Below are 15,156 nucleotides of genomic sequence, written 5' to 3'. Positions count from 1 at the left end.
AACGGGAAAATGCCCTCAGGGGAGGAGTGACAAGCAGTAAAAGACATAAACACATGCGCCCCTCGCACAGATGACCGATGCCTAAACACACCAGCAGCGTAGCGTGTTCCCTTTCCTCACACACACGTGGTTCCTGCGCGTGGACCCCGTGGCCTGGGCGGGGCCTCCTTCCAGGCAGAGGAGGCAGACGGCTTTGAAGGGGTCGCATCGCCCCAACAAGAGTCCCAGCTGCGGCCGCGGCCGGCGCAGCCCCTCCCGGAGCAAACCCGCTCCTGCTCCCGGTCTGTCTCCCCTTCTCCTTCCCGGGAGTCGCTGCCAGGTGAGCTGCCCGGGAACTAATTGGGGACGAGGGAAGCGGCTGCCGAGAGCAGCGTGGCGATGCCCTGCGGCCGGTCAGGTGGCACCCGGCCAGCCGGCCGACGGTCCTGCTCAGCCGGCCACGGGCCGCCCCGGCCAGGCCTGCGACCCCGGCTCAGGTTCCGTGCGGGGACGGACATGAGAACACGCACCGCATGTGGGGACAGACATGAGAACATGCGTTGCATGTGGGGACGGACATGAGAACATGCACCACGTGTGGGGACGGACATGAGAACACGCACCGCGTGTGGGCTCCGCGCTCGGTGCGGACGCGTCTCTTGTCTCTTTTTCTCTCTGTCATGGGCATGGATGGGTTAGACCCCCCGGGAACTGGTGACAAGGAAGTTAGAGCCCTGCCTTCTCCCTTCCTCACGGCAGCAGATCCCTCCCCCGCCCTTCACCCGAGAGAACGCCAAATGCAGGACAAATTGTGTCTGGACGCTCGTGCGGGGGGCCATGCATCTCAGCTGCCTGGGTCTCTGGTCCTCGAACCCAATGCAACACACGTAACGCCCGTTGCTGCCCGCGGGGCTCAGGGCTGAGCGAGGACCAGGAGCCAGGAGGTCCCGGTGCGATTCCCGGTCGGGGCACAGGCCCGGGCTGCAGGCTCGGTCCCCACAGGGGCGTGCAGGAGGCAGCGGGTCCGCGATGTTTCTCTCTCTCCCTCCCTCTCCCTTCCACTCTCTGAAATCAATTTAAAAAGAATTTTTTAAATTGGATACCCAAATCTAGGAGCAGTTTATGAAGCCACCAGACTGTGTCCTGAGACTATATCCGTGGTCCTGCCCGGCCGGTGTGGCTGAGCCTTGACCTATGAACCTGGAGGTCACAGTTCGATTCCCGGTTTGGGGGCTCGATCCCCAGTGGGGGGCGTGCAGGAGGCAGCCGATCCATGACTCTCTCATCATGGATGTTTCTCTCTTTCACTCCCTCTCCCTTCCTCTCTGAAATCAATAAAAAACATATTTAAAAAACAAAAAAGAATATATCCGTGGTCCGGAACGCTCACGCCCCTCCCTCTGATCCCCCATCGCGCTCCCACACTGCGCCCCACCGGCAGGTGGACCAGCCCTTACCAGGTCCCAGAACACTCTCCCATCCTGACGGCGCCCATATCAGCATCCCAGACCCCCCGCCCCCGGTCCCCTCAGGAACCGCTTCCCTTTATGGGGTTCCCTCTGTGGCAACAGCTCCCGTGAGTCCTGGTTTATGGGCTGGCGCCTGATCCCGCCACTAATCACTTCATCCCACTAGTTTCCCCAAAGCCACCCCCGCCGCCGCCTGGAACGGCCTTTGTGGTCTCGCCTGTTTACACATCGACTCTCCGCGTTCCCGCTAACATCCTCGCTCAGCTCCCTGAGCGCAGAGGCGTGAATGGCCGGCTCCGGGCTGGGTCTCCAGCACCCGGGGGAGGAGACGGAGCGAACGCCCGCGGAAGGGAGGGGCGGATGGCCTCGCCTCACACCTGAGGGGCTACATCTCTCCGGTGCCCCCCGGCCTCTCTCGGCCTCTCCCCAGGGCTGTGAACAGACACTGTGAGAATGAACAAACCCTGTGCCCGTCTCATTACGGCTCCGTTCACTTCCTGCCCGGACGGACGTCGCATCGCCGTGGTCACTGGCCGGTTGCTGGGTTTGCTGAGCCGAGCCCCGCCTCTCCCACTCGGAGCAGGAAATAGCACGTCGGGGAGAGACACGCCGCCCACGTCGCTCCTGCTGGCGTCCACACGGCCGGGCCCGCGGCCTGCGGCTCTACAAGGCCCAGGGGTCGGGGCGATGCTCACAGGGCCGGTTCCTGGCGCCCTCCCTGGACGCCCGGCGAGGTTCCCATTGCTCTGCGGTCACAGGTGACTCCGCCTCCCACCCCGGTACAGCCCGGGCTCCCAAGCAGAACCAGAAAATCGGCACTCAGGGCATCTCGGCCCCGTTTCTGCCAAAACAGCCAGCGACCCATGCCTTTAAGGTTGTGAGTGATGAATAGGGAAAGAATAGGATCATCATCATCATCGATACAACCACCACCTTCACCGTCGTCTCCATCACCACCATCACCATCATCATTATCACATCATGATCTCTATCATCACCATCATCATCTTCATCGTTTCCACCTCCATCCTCATCACCATTGTCACCATCACCATCATCTCCATCACCACCACCATCACCACCATCACCATCCTCATCACCATTGTCACCATCACCATCATCATCTCTATCACCACCATCACTACAATCATCACCATCATTGTTACCATCACCACCATCACCATCGTCATCATCTCTATCACCATCATTGTCGTCATTTATAGAATCCTATGAAACAGCAAGCACTATTGTAAGCGTTGTACAGGTATGCGCTCTCTCAATCTTCACAATATTCTTGACCCTGAGAAGACAATTACCACGACTCATAGATAACCTAAGGCTCAGGGACAGCTCAGGGACGGCCTCCCATCCCACCGTGCGTGAGGGGCAGGGGTGGGATTCAAGCCACGCTGTCCAGCCCCAGGCCACGGTGAACTGCTGCCAGAGGAACGCTCAGCCAGCCAAGTCCCTCTTGTAAGAGCTCAGACAATGACCCCAGGGGACAGCCAACGTGCCTCTGAACGGCCCGGCTCTCACAGCCCACGATGAGGTCACTGGCTGGACACGGGCCATGCGATGAGGGCAAGTCGCCAACGCTGCTCCTGGCTCTGCGAGCAGCCCCTCCGGCGGGCGCTCCTGGGGGGCCCTGGGGACACAGCCTCCCCGGGTGAGTCTATCCGCGTCCTTCCGACCGCGCCCCTCCCGGCAAGGCGGGACGTAGCAACAGAAAACCAGCGAGAGCCATTCTGCCGAGGACGCGGGAGTGGGAGCCAAGACAGCTGGCGGCTCTTGGAAGGTCTGTCCTGGTAGAAAAATAAAATCCGGAAGATGATCCCAGAGAACGCCGCCTCCCCCGCCCCCTGCACGAACGCACTTTCCTACTCAAACAGCCGAGGTCTCGGCAAGAGGCGAGTGGCTGAGCTCTTGAATTATATTTTCTGGCAAGATCTGGGGGGGGGGGGGGGGGGGGGTCCGAAGGTTCTCCGTAGACAATCAAGGCCCAGGCACAAGAATGAAAACATAGCAAAGAGCCCAGCTGGTGTGGCTCAGTGGTTGGGCGTTGACCTGTGAACCAGGAGGTCACGGTTCTACTCCCGGTCAGGGCACAGGCCCGGGTTGCGGGCTGGACCCCCAGTGTGGGGCGTGCAGGAGGCAGCCGATCCATGCTTCTCTCTCATCATCGATGTTTCTCTCTCTCTCTCCCTCTCTCCCTTTCTCTCTCTCTCTCTCTCTCTCATCAATAAAAACATATTTGCAAAGTTCTATGAGGTCAGTCTTGCCTCTGGCTTCAGGTGGACTGTAGAATCCTGTTGTCAAGGTGTCCAGGCCTTCGAAACGCAGCCGGACCCTCGCCTGAGGCCCGCGGCGACCTGCAGGGGTCAGTGGGTGCCTTTCAACCCTCCGCTGTGTTTTCGCAGGTGGTTCCTACTTTTCCAGCGTACACGAGTCTCGCTTATTCGGGCTAAGGGAAATACTGACATTTCTCCCTGGAAAAGGAAGATTCGGAATTGGATTTTCAGTGGCAGCCTGAGTCCATTCATCTCCTCGCATCACCGCGGAAATGAACGCATCCAACACAACAAGGAATAAAGCTCTTGTCCCAGGAAGTGGGAGGAAACGGGTGGGAGGAAAGTGTGTTGACGGGCAAGACGGGCGGAGGAAACCGTGAGCGAGGACGTTGTGTGCGCGCCAGGCAGCGAGGGGCCGGGCGGCTCGGCCCACGGGGACCCCAGACAACGCGCCTCGACGGCGAGCTCGGGACCGAGAGCCGGGAGAGTGACTACAGTCTGGGGGTGGGAGGTGGGACACCCACCGTGGAACCACGGGGACCCACGTCACCCACGGAGAAAGGAAGGCGGGAAGCCAGAAGGCGCTGGCCACCGCGAGATTACAGAGCAAATCCCGTCAAACAAGCTGCTACGGGCCTGAGCCACTGCGGCCGGACGCAACGTCACCCGGTGAGAACGGAGGCAGAAGGTGCGTCCGGGAACCCAGCCCTCATCCTTCCTTAGGAGCCCTGGGGTCTGAGGGTGCTCACTCCAGCCCGGCCGGCGGGGCTCAGGGGCTGAGCGTCGACCTAGGAACCAGGGGGTCAGGGTTCGATTCCCGGTCAGGGCACAGGCCCGGGTTGTGGGCTCCATTCCCCAGTGCGGGGCGTGCAGGCGGCAGCCGATCCGTGATTCTCTCTCATCATGGATGTTTCTATCTCCCTCTCCCTTCCTCTCTGAAATCAATAAAAATTATTTAAAAAATAAGAAGTCGAATCGAATGGCTCGGCTGCTCCCTAAGGTCCGCTGTGCACGTTAGCGAGGAGGCGAGGAAGACTCAGCACAGGAGCGTGGGGAGCGGCGCGAGGGGCTTCCGCGGGCACCAGATGTCTGGGCGCGGGATGGATGGATGGCTGGGGTGGATCTCGGTGACAGCACTGCCGACCCCCACCGGCACGTCAGCTGGTAAAACCGCAGGAACCGGGGGTGACCTTGTCTGATTCCGTGTATGTTTCTTCTAACTTGGACGCCTCGGCGAGGGTGTAGCCGAGACGGAAATGCACCGAGCAGCCCTGGCAGCTCGGCCCCGGCCAGCGGGGAGGCCGTGGAGGCTCCCGGGGAGCAGGGAGCGCCGGGCTGGATGCATGGACCGAGACCCCTCCCCACGGCCCCTGAGGTCCCGTTTCCATCTGTGCCAAACGGGGTCCCCCCTGGCCACCCCTCGGGGACACACCCTGAGGGAACCCGGCTGCAGGGACGTAATAGGCGGAGAGCGCTGCCTTTGGACTTTCCGCTAACTCAGGCCTGCCTTCCCTCCATCCGTCCTGGCTGAGGTCAACAATGTTATTTTGTGCCACCGGCCGGTGTGGCTCAGTGGTTGAGTGTCGACCTATGAACCAGGAGGTCAGGGTTCGATTCCCGGTCAGGGCACAGGCCCGGGTTGCGGGCTCCGTCCCCAGTGTGGGGCGTGCAGGAGGCAGCCGATCCGTGGTTCTCTCTCATCATGGATGTTTCTCTCTCTCTCCCTCCCCCGTCCCTCTGAAATCAATAAAAATATATTTAAGAAAGAAGCCGTTAGTTCAAGCACAATGACGTCATTGGCCCGGATTCTTTGTTGGCGATAGAAACCCCGCCCAGCAGCCCTCCGTGAGAACCGGCGTCCCTGCCCCCCGGCCTCCCCCGGGGCAGATAGAACCCAGGCAGCAGGGGCCGGAAGCACCCACCAGCTTCCCTGTGCACCCCGAATGGAGGAGACACCACGTCCCCCGCCCCCACCCCACCCCCAGGACCCGAGACACAGCTGGGCTTCCAGGCGATGGCTGGCGGCTGACCGCAGGGCGTCCTGAGCTCCAGGCTGCCCCCCTCCACCCCCCACAACCCTCCAATCCCTCCCGTGCTGGGAGCCCTGCGCCCTCCCCTTGGCACCCCGAGAAATCTCCAGGCGGGGGAGGGGGAGAAGACTGCCGCCTGAATCACTCCGTTCCCTGAGGCGTGTTTTATGAAAAGGGCTTTTCTTCCCTTTGCTCAGCTGCACTTAAGGGGGGGCGGGGGGGAGCGGCTCTGACGGAAACTGTTCGTCCTTCCCGCTCAGGGACCACGGGGGCAGAGGACCCGGAAAAGCCACCCGAGCAGGGACAGGTCCAGCCGCCTGGTGACAAAGAGAGACTCGGGAGGGACTGAGGTGTCCCTTAGGAGCTGTGCCCATGGACACAGCCAGCCCGTCACCTGCTCGCCCACCCGCCGGCCAGGGGTCCCCGAGGCCCTGCCCAGGGCCCTGCTTCCTCCGAGCTCCCCAGACCCGAGGGGGGAGGAGCCTGGTCCCAGAGCAGCGTGTTGTGGGTTCGGGTTCGGGCCAAAGGGAGGGACGTCGCTGAGACGAAGATGGGGGGGGTGCGGGGAGGCATTGGGAGGGAGACGATGAGTGCTGCTCAGGCGTGTGAGTTCGAGACCCGTGTGGACCATTCAGTACAGAGCCCGTGAGCTCCTGAGTTGGAAGCTGAAGCTCAGGCCCCGGGTGGTGTGGCTCAGTGGTTGAGCACCGATGAACCAGGGGTCAGGGTTCGGTTGCGGGCTTGATCCCCAGTGCGGGGCGTGCAGGAGGCCGCCGATCGGTGATTCTCTCTCATCACTGATGTTTCTCTGTCTCCCTCTCCCTTCCTCTCTGACATCAATAAAGAAAATATTATTTAAAAAAGGGAAAGGCGTTAGAGGGTCCTCCCCCCCACCCCCCCGAGTCCGGTCCCCAGCCCCACTCCGGGCAGCTCCGGCCCGGCCCCCCGCCGCCCCCTGCTGGACACAGCCGGCTGCCCTTGGCGGACACTCGCTGACTGACCATCTCCTGCAGGCCTGAGCGGAGAGGAGGGCTCCAACCTGAGCTCACTCTAATCCCCCCATCCCTCATCCCCATCGCCGCTCCCAGCAGCATCGGGCTGGTGTTTACCACCTGGGTTGCTATGGCGACGGGATGTCAGCGTGCGCTCCGTGGTGAGCTTGCACACACCGGCTTTGCGGAAAACAGGTCAATGAGGAGGGTGGGAGCTTTTTCAGCAGAAAATAAAACACTGTAACAGAGACGGTGGCGAACCACGGCCTCCCGACTCCTGCCCCCCAGCGTGAGCAGCCGCACCCAGACCCCCCCTGCCCCCCCCCAGGTCCAGGGCACGGGCGAGGCCAAGGGCGGGCCGGGTGGAGCCTTTTCCTCCTTTTTTTTTTTTAAATAAGGTTTGCCTGATTCTTTTTCTTCTTTTTTTTAAAATATATTTTCATTGATTTCAGAGAGGAAGGGAGGGAGAGAGAGAAAATCAGTGATGAGAGAGAACCATGGATCAGCTGCCTTCTGCACCCCCCCGCCCCCCACTGGGGATGGAGCCTGCAACCCGGGCCTGTGCCCTTGACCAGGAATCGAACCTGGGACCCTTCCGTCCGCAGGCTGACACTCTATCCACTGAGCCACACAGGCCAGGGCTTTTTCTTATTATGAGGCATTTGCTGTTGCCATCACTCCCACCCAATACCAGGAGGTGAGTGCTTCTCCACGCCGAGTCCCCGGCCCCCCCACCCCGGGAGCGGGGTGCTCCAGCGAGCGGCTCGGGGTTCCTTCCCGTGGATTTGTTTCCACTGAGCCCCCGGTCCTCACAGGCGGGAATGGATCCGAACGCATCGCAGAGCAAACACCCCTTCCCTCCAGCGCAGGCCGGGCGGCTCCGGGCTCATGGCAGCGGACGGTCTCAAAGCCCCTGGCAAATCTCATGACGGAGGCCCCCCTCCCCGAGCCCAGATGATTGCCGCCACCTTTATGGCGGAATAAAAATTAATTTTCTCAGCTATAATAAGAACGATGAGAATGAATCACTCGGGAGCAAATAAAGATTACAATTAACTCCGACAGGATAAATCCACCTTTCACGCCGGCTGCGATTTCCCGCCCGACGTCCTCCTCCGGGGGCCCCCGTGAAGGAGGCCTCGGGGTCGGACTCCCTCGCCGCTGGGCCGCGGTTCCCACGGCTCCTGCGAGGGGTTGGGGGCGGGGGGGGAGGACGAGGAGCCAAGCCAAAACCCAAAGGCTGGAGGCGTAACCCAGGGCTCAGAGACCGTACAGAGAGAGGCCTGGTGGTCGGCAGTGACCGTGGGCCCCGAGACCGGCAGCCCGTGGGGGACCCTGTGGACGTGCACGCTCACTCAGACACCCACAACCATCCTCCTGCCGGTCACCGCACCCCACTTTTCCTCGGGGAACGACCTCCTCCCTCGCTCCATATTCCGGGCCCCGATTCCGTTCTCATTTCCAGGAAGGCGTCCTTGGCCCAGGCCCGGCCACTCGGAGACCCGATAATGCGGAATGGGATTCGCGTTTGAAATATTTGACAAAAACTCTTTCTTCCCTCTGGGCTTGCCCATGCCCGGGTGGACGAACAGAATTAAGCCAATCCCCGGGGGAGATCCGAGACAGGAAGAGCGACCGGGTCCTGGCAACACCATTGGAACTGCTGGATCAAGCCGCACCTGAAGCTTCCTCAGGTGGAACGTTTTCTGGCTCTTGAACCCAAAAATGCACATGTCACACCCCCAGGTCCCCCGGCGGATGAAAGAAGTCGTCGTGAATACGGCTGAAGGCCCCCAGCGCTCCCTCCCCAGCCGCATCCCCCTCCTGACCTTGGGGTTCCTGAACTGGGGGTTCGCCATGGCGGCGTCCGCTTCCCCTCACGGTATATGGTGTCTGCCTCTCCTACGCGACCTGGGCCGTTTCTAGAACAGCAGGCTTCGCTGTTCTCCCTTCTTCCGCAGCCGGCCTCGTCCCACCGTCACAGCCGGGAAATTCGCGCCCAGGGCGGGCTCCGCGGCGACAGAGCCCCGCGTTGGGTGCAAATCCCATCCGGACCCCCTCCGGCCGAGCTGGCTCCAGGCCCCACAGTGAGACACGCTGTTTCAGGAAACACTTCTCACACGTGTCTCCCGCCGGTACTGGGATTTGCACTCACAGCTGAGCTGTGAAGGGGAGAACTAAACGCGAAGGGAAGGCCCCTCCCGGTACAGCCCGCCCACCCCTCCTGCCAACCCCCGAGGCAACTGGCCGGCGGCCACGCGTCAGGCAAATGGCAGGACCAGGCCCTGGCTCCCAGCCCAGGACCAGGCCGGGACCAGAGGCCGAGAGAGGACGCGGCCCACCTCCCGGGTCTGCCCGGCTGGTCACAAAAACTCTTCCCTCTGGGCTTGCCCACGCCCCGGGTGGACGAACAGAATTAAGCCAATCCTCGGGGGAGGTCCGAGACAGGAAGAGAGACCGGGTCCTGGCAGCACCATTGGAACTGCTGGATCAAGCCGCACCTGAAGCTTCCTGGAGCTTCTGAACATCAGCTCCCTATGGGGGGGTCAAGGCTGGGCGCGAGATCAACCGACACCTCCCCACAGGTCCAGCGCCCACCGCGTCCAGAGCCCACCCCATCCCCCCCGGCGGGTGGCAGCCACCGGTCCAGCCTCCAGCCGGGGGTGCAGAGCTCCCCGCAGCGACCACAAGTTCAAGTCCGCTCTCCCCTGGGGAAGAACCGGGCGGCCTGGCCATGAGCGCCAAAGAAGGAAAAGTCCGTCCAGCGCCTAACCCCTGGGCCTCGGGGCTGTCCGTCCTCCAGGCTGAAGAAGAGCCCTTTGTGCCTCTCGCCCGGGGGGGTGACCTTGTGCTGTTCCCATCCCAGCCCGCGCTGTTCCCCGCTCCCAGGACTTGCCGGGTTCGGGTTCAGGTTTGGGTTCGGGCCCTCGTGGGGGCTGCCCACGGGGCAGGTGCTTCCAGGAGTCAGTTCTGGTCCATGCGCTGGGGACCCCCCATTCCCGACCCCGCCCCCTCCCCGTCCACCCGCAGCTCCGTGGGGACGGGCGTGGCCACAGCCCAGCACAGAGATGTCCGCTTTCTGCCCCAGATCAGCCCAATGGAGATCAGCGTGTCCATCAAACGCAGGGACACGTTAAGGAAAAACCTTAAAACAGACCAAACGCGTCGGGTCTCGGTCTTCGGAAAACCTCATGAGGAATTAGCACCCGGAGTTTCCCTCCGGCCTTTACTTGATGCCGGGACTGCTCAGGCCGTTAGCTTCCGACGGACAGGAAGCCTGTGTGGTCACGGACCATCCTACGGCCCCAACACAGACCCAGGTCCACCCCAAAGACCCCGAGTTTCTCCGGCAAAGGCCGCCTTCACGTTGGAGTTGACGTTGGCCCCTGCGTCTCCCTTCAGACCCACACCAGGACCCCAGGTTCCCACACGCAAATGCCGCCGGGGGCAGCCAGCGGCGAGGCGAAAGGGAGCGGCGGGGACTGCGGCTAAGCACAGAGCTCGCGGCACCTCCAGGCGGGGCGGCTCTTCAGCGCCGGCCCGTGGTTGCCAAGCGGAGAGATCCGCCCAGCGTGGCTCCAACGCATGCTTGTCTCCGAGAGAAGCTAGAGATCTGGGTTTTTATTGGAAACCTCTCTATTTTTAAAGTTTGGCAACGAACTCCTTTTTTTTTTTCTTTCTTTCTTTCTCTCTTTCCAATTTTCTGTGGGCCAAACAGTCAGCAAGCCAAACGCGGGCAGGATCGGGCACACTCGGACCCGCGCACGCCTCTTCCCCCGGCGCCAGGGCTGGGGGTGGTTCTGAGGGGGTTTTCCACCTGAATTAGCACCCAGAGCAGGCGGGAGGGGGGCGATGGCTTGGGCTACGAGGGTAAGAAATAAAGGGTCACGTGAACAAGACCCTCTCGGGAACAGGGCGGGGATATAGCTCCACTTCCATCTCCCACGACCGCCTCACCCACCTGACAGATGAAGAAGATCGAGGCGTAAAACTACCTTCCCGCGGCCACACGGCTGCCAGGCGGCGGAGTCGGGGGGCGGGGGGCGGGGGGGGGGGCGGCCTGAACGCGCAGTCGAGGCCGGGGGTCTGCGCTCCCAGCCACTGCGCTGCGCTGCCTCTCAGACGGGGCGAGTGCTGGCAGCGCTGGTAGCACTGGCTCCTGCCGGTTCTTACAAACTAAGCCAAAGCTACAAGTCGCCCTGGCCGGTGTGGCCCAGTGGCTAGAGCGCCGGCCTGCAGACTGAAGGGGCCTGGGTTCGATTCCGGTCAAGGGCACGTGCCCAGGATGCGGGCTCCATCCCCAGTAGGGGGCGTGCAGGAGGCGGCCGATCCATGATTCTCTCTCACCATTGATGTCTCTCTCTCCCTCTCCCTTCCTCTCTGAAATCAATAAATATATATGTATTTTTTAAAAGGCGTCAATTCACACATTTTGCAAAGCCCTGGTGCAGAACGGCTGCCAGGACCCTTCGCTGATCGCATCGCGCGCCTGGCCCCGGTCCTGGGGCTTTGGGTTCGTCCTTCGGCTCCGGGAAGTGCTGAGGGGCTCAGAGAGGGTAAGGAACTCACCCCGGTCACACAGCAGGGGCGCGGGAAAGACGGAACCCAGACCGGCAGGTGCTGGCGCCCACAGGGATCCCCTCCAACCCTGAGCCGTCCGGCTGCCTCCTGCCCCCGCAACCCGGGCCTGTGCCCTGACCGGGAATCGAACCCTGGCCTCCTGGTTCCTAGGTGGACGCTCAACCACTGAGCCATGGTGGCTGGGCTCCATTGATTTTTAGAGAGAGTAGAAGGGCAAGAGAGAGCGAGGAGGAGAGAGAGAGAGAGAGAGAGAAACATCGATATGAGAGAGACACATCGATTGGTTGCCTCCCACACGCACCCTGACCGGGGCCGGGGATCGAGCCTATAACCGAGGCCTGGGCCCTCGACCGGAATCAAACCTGGGACCCTTCTGTCCGAGGGCCGACGCTCTGTCCCCTGAGCCACACCGGCCAGGGCCCACCGTTGCTGTTGTTGTTTAAATGCTAAATCCGGGCAGCAAATCCTGGGGGTAGAGAAGGGAATGAGGTGTGGGCGCCGTCTCCGGAAGCATCGGCTGTGATGGCCCCGGCGTGTTCCTCCCGCTGGGCGCTGGGTGCGGGGTGCTGGCTGGGCACTGGGCGCTGGGCACTGGATGCTGGGTGCTGGGTGCTGGGTGCGGGGTGCTGGCTGGGCGCTGGGCACTGGGCGCTGGGCACTGGATGCTGGGTGCTGGGCGCTGGGTGCGGGGTGCTGGCTGGGCGCTGGGCACTGGGCGCTGGGCACTGGATGCTGGGCGCTGGGTGCTGGGTGCGGGGTGCTGGCTGGGCGCTGGGCGCTGGGCACGGGGTGCTGGGTGCTGGGCGCTGGGTGCTGGGTGCTGGGCGCTGGGTGCTGGCTGGGCGCTGGGCACTGGGCGCTGGGCACTGGATGCTGGGTGCTGAGTGCTGGATGCTGGGTGCTGGGTGCTGGATGCTGGGTGCTGGGTGCTGGGTGCTGGGCGCTGGGCGCTGGGCGCTCCTCAGGGTACTTCTCCGCCCCTCGCGCTCTGCCAGGCGCATCGCACGGTCTTGGGGGGTGAGGTTCCTGCATCGGGTGGAATGGACGGTGGAGACGGAAAGGGCAGGTGTGCCCGCCACTCGGATGCCGCGGCCGGTGGCGCTTCCCACACGTGATGAGCAGCGCGGATGAGTTAGGGCCCCGCCGGCCAGGACTCACTGACGGCCAGGGCTCACTGGGCTCCAGTCGATTCTGAAGGAGAAGCGATCGCTGCCCCCCCTCCCCCAGGCTGCCTCCTGCGGACGGGGCGTCTGCGACTGAAGGATGAAGCCACGGGATTACAACCGGGAACCACAGAGCCCCCGAGCCCTGGCTGGTGTGGCTCAGTGGATGGAGCGTCGGCCTGCGGACGACGGGTCCCGGGTTCGAGTCCGGCCAAGGGCAGGCTCCTCCCGGCCCAGGCCCTGGCAGGGGCTCCTGCAGGAGGCAGCCCATAGAGGTGTGTCTCTCACATCATGTTCCTCTCTGTCCCTCCCTCTCCCTTCCTCTCTCCCTAAAAGCCAACGGGAAAAATCCCCGGGGGAGGATTAGAAAAAAGGAAGCGAAGGGGAGAGTGCACGTCCGCCCGCCACACCCGGGGCCGCCTCCTCTTCATCCCGCGCCTCGGGATGCTGGTTCTGTGGGGAGACCCGTCCACGCCGCGTCTGCAACCCTCCCAGCCCCCCAAAAGCCAGACGCGGGCCCCTCCTCAGTCACCTGCTGTCCCGCCGCTCTGCCCCCACCCTCCCCACGCCCTGGCGTGGCCCCTCCCGTGCCCTCCTGCCCTGCGTGCGCTCAGGTTGGCACCTGCCCCTCCCTCCCCCCTCCACGCCCGCTGGCCTGGGGGGAGCCGGGGGCCTCCCCCACAGGGGCATGTGGGCACCAGGACAGCCGGGGTGCCCGCTGGGCCATGTCCCGTCCCCTCTCGGCCCCCAGGCCAGGCCCTGCCCGCCCGGTTCACGGTGCTGCATCCCTGTGTCCCCCACTCAGAGAACTGGTGTCGCTCTAATGGGATTGTTGTCATGGAAATCACTTTCCTTCTGAAAGGACGTCACCCCACGGCCTCCTGCGCTCACTTGCTCCCGCTCCCCCTGCCCCCTGCTCGCTAAGTAGTTTTCCTCGGCCCTCAGGGGCCCTGGCAGGGTCATGTCCTGCTCCCTCGCGGGGGGCGGGCTCCCGGGTCTCCCTGGCCAATGGGAGGTGAGTGGTGCTCCCTCTCCAGGGCGCCCAGCAGCCCGGAGGCACCTAGAGGCTGGGCAGGGGATGAACCGCTGAGAATTCGGGATGACGCATCCCGGCTGATCCTCGCTAGCACCCCCTCCGTCGGAAAAGGTGAAGGTGTCCCCCAGGCCCAGGCCAGCCAGGGGCCCCCCCCCAGCACCGGGCGTTAGAACTCGGACCTGCCCTTTGCGGGGGACCCCATCATCCCACAACCCCACCATCCCACTGCGGGTCCTCAAATCGAGCGTGGGAGCCCGTGTGACGAAAGACGAGGCGCCAAAGTCCTGTCCAAATCGGAATCGGGGCAGCCCGTGCCCGTGCCCGCCTCTCGCCCGTCCATCTCTCCCTCCGTCCTCTGCCCAGACTGAGACATCACGGGTCCCTGTGGGGGGGACGCCCCGACGTCCTGACACTGGCCAGCCCACTGTGCCAGCTGTCAGCGGAGAGGCCGGCGCCTCTGTCCGCTTGAGTGACAGCCCAGGAGGTCAGCTCAGGGCCTAGGACAAGGCGGCATCCTTCACAGATGGGCAGCCCCCGGCCTCCCGCCTGGACCCCCACCCCACACGGCCCGGAGGTGCTGGAGCCCGGCCCGGCCAGCTCTTCCCAGATCCCCTCGGACGGACGAGCGTCCAGCGAGGCGGGGCCCGACGGCCATCCCCCCCGACGGCTGTGTTTCCTTAGCCAACACGGCTGCGGCTCCAGCCGCTGGGTCAGACCCGGAGTCATATCTAAAGAGCTGGGAATGCTGGGGGGCGGGGGGGGCGCCTCGCGGGGACGGCGGGGCCCCCAGAGGAGCCGTCTGCCCCCCACGAGGGCCCGGCAGCCGCAGTGCCGACCACGCAGTTTGTGCTGTTCTCCTCCATGTTGGATCCAAACAGCGGCAGGGCAAGCGGTGCGACCACATAAAGGGCGGCCTGAGCAGGAGTCGCCCCGGCGCCGGGTTCCCGCTCACGCCCAGTGAATGCACCACCGGTCAACACCCATGGGCACAGAACGGACGCTGTCCGTGTTCGTGAACAGTCGCCTGTAAAAGCGTTTCCTAGTCACCGGTCACAGAGGCTGCAAACTCCCGGCCCGCAGAGCCCCCCCGAGCCGGGAGGTGGGAGCCTGAAGCCAGCGGGCCAGCCGTGAAACTCCTACACACCCTTCAAAACCCACCTCCGAGTCACCTTTCTCCGGGAAACTTTACCCACTTCTCCAGTCTCCTCGGTCACCGGTTCCTCCTCTCCAAACCGACATGGCATCGCCGCGTGTGTGTCCTTCACGCGACCCAGAAAGCGCGCCCCTGACAGAGGCCAACGATTTGTTTTCTTATCGTGTGGTCATCGCCCTCGTCCTCAGCCCTGACCAGCGGGCCTGGCACACGGTGGGCTCTGCCAAGCTTTTCCTGGAAGAACGAGGCTGCACGGAACACGGGGCGGGGCTCAGGGTTGGGCATCCACCTGGGAACCAGGGGGTCGGGGTTCGATTCCCGGTCAGGACACATGCCCAGCGGGGGGCGTGCAGGAGGCAGCCGATCCAGGATTCTCTCTATCATTGGTGTTTCTATCTCCCTTCCTCTCTGAAATCAATGAAAAAAAATAATATATATGTATATTTTTTAATCCTCATCCAAGGA

The 15,156-nt window shown here is 63.2% G+C and overlaps 1 protein-coding gene across 1 annotated transcript in view; it reads right to left on the bottom strand.

Annotated features, from left to right (window-relative positions):
* The window catches only part of TMEM132B (transmembrane protein 132B), a 62,902-nt gene that overhangs the window by 24,799 nt on the left and 22,947 nt on the right, over positions 1 to 15,156 (bottom strand). The gene's annotated exons all lie outside the window — the stretch shown is intronic.

The sequence above is a fragment of the Myotis daubentonii genome, chromosome 19 (genome assembly GCF_963259705.1).
Source record: "Myotis daubentonii chromosome 19, mMyoDau2.1, whole genome shotgun sequence".
NCBI classification, from domain to species: domain Eukaryota; kingdom Metazoa; phylum Chordata; class Mammalia; order Chiroptera; family Vespertilionidae; genus Myotis; species Myotis daubentonii.
This window is presented reverse-complemented; position numbering and strand designations above follow the sequence as displayed.